This window comes from Miscanthus floridulus, chromosome 10 (assembly GCF_019320115.1).
Source record: "Miscanthus floridulus cultivar M001 chromosome 10, ASM1932011v1, whole genome shotgun sequence".
NCBI classification, from domain to species: Eukaryota; Viridiplantae; Streptophyta; class Magnoliopsida; order Poales; family Poaceae; genus Miscanthus; species Miscanthus floridulus.
Genome location: NC_089589.1, coordinates 722,408 through 724,346, shown reverse-complemented (window position 1 = coordinate 724,346; position 1,939 = coordinate 722,408).

Genomic DNA, 1,939 nt, shown 5'->3' with positions numbered 1-1,939 from the left:
TACTCTTTGTCGACTGTTACCCCTCCTCCGGTCAGCTTCACCCATTGGCATCGGAACAAAGGGACTTTAAAATTAGGTGCGTAGTCTAGTTCCCATATATCTTCTATGCGGCCATAATATGTTTGTATATTCCCATTTGGATCTGTGCCATCTATGCGAACACCACTATTTTGATTGGTGCTCCTTTTATCTTGGGCAACTGTGTAAAATGTATTCCCATTTATCTCGTACCCTTGGTACATGAGGATATGCCATGATGGTTGCCTAGCCAATAAATACAGTTGCTCATCAATATTGTCATCGCCTTGACATTCTTTTCGCAACCAACCACTGAAACTTTCCATGTGCTGACACCTAATCCAAGCTTCAGTCTTCCCTAGAAACTTGGATCGTAAGAACTCCTTATGTATCTCGATGTACGGATGCACCAATGATGAGTTCTGAAGAACTGTGTAGTGTGCTTTATTGAAATAATCGTCTTCCATGCCAATATATGTTTTCTTCCCTAAAGTTCCTTTACCACTGAGTCTCCCCTCGTGTCGCGATTCGGGAACGCCAATCGGGGCAAGGTCAGGAATAAAGTCAACATAGAACTCAATGACCTCCTCTGTTCCATAGCCCTGGGCGATGCTTCCTTCAGGCTTAGAACGGACTTTCACATATTTCTTCAAGACTCCCATAAACCTCTCGAAGGGGAACATGTTATGTAAGAACACAGGTCCAAGAATACTTATCTCCTTCACCAAATGAACTAGGAGGTGTGTCATGATATTAAAGAAGGATGGAGGGAACACCAACTCAAAGCTGACAAGACATTGAACCACATCATTCTGTAGAGTAGCTAGTTCCACTGGATTGATTGCCTTATGAGAAATTGCATTGAGGAATGCACATAGCTTCACGGTGGCTAGACGTACATGTGGAGGTAGAATTCCTCTTAAAGCAACTGGAAGCAATTGCGTCATAAGCACGTGGCAGTCGTGGGACTTTAAGTTTAGGAATTTCTTATCTGGCACATTTATTATACCCTTTATATTGGAGGAGAATCCCAATGGGACCTTGATGCTGCTTAGACATTCGAACATGCTGTCCCTCTCCTCTTTGCTAAGCGTGTAGCTAGCAGGACTTAAGTAATGACGTCCATCATCTGTCTTCTCTGGATGAAGGTTGTCTCGTTCTTTCATGCCCTGTAAGTCCTGACGTGCTTCAAGTGAATCCTTTGGCTTCCCGTACACACCCATGAATCCTAACAGGTTCACACAAAGATTCTTTGTCAGGTGCATCACGTCGATTGCGTTGTGGATCTCTAGGACTTGCCAATAGGGTAGCTCCCAAAAGATGGACTTCTTCTTCCACATGGGTGCGTGCCCCTTAGCATCTTTGGGAACAGATTCGCTGCCTTGTCCCTTTCCAAATACTACTTTCACATCCTTGACCATTGCGAGTACATCTTCCTCGGTTCGGTTATGAGGCTTCTTTCGGTGCTCTGGCTTACCTTTAAAATGCTTACCTTTCTTTCTTACTTGGTGATTCAAAGGAAGGAATCGACGATGGCCAAGGTACACGACCTTTCGACATCTTTTCAAATATATACTGTCAAGGTCATCAAAACAATGTGTGCATGCATTATATCCTTTGTTTGTCTGACCTGAAAGATTACTTAAAGCAGGCCAATCATTGATTGTTACGAACAACATTGCTCGTAGGTCAAAGTGTTCTTGTTTGTACTCATCCTAGACACGTACACCTGGTTTGTTCCATAAAACTAGAAGTTCTTCAACTAATGGCTTCAGATAGACATCAATGTCGTTGCCAGGTTGCCTCGGACCTTGGATGAGGATCGGCATCATAATGAACTTCCGCTTCATGCATAACCATGGAGGAAGGTTGTAGATACATAGAGTAACTGGCCAAGTGCTATGACTAGTGCTCTGCTCCC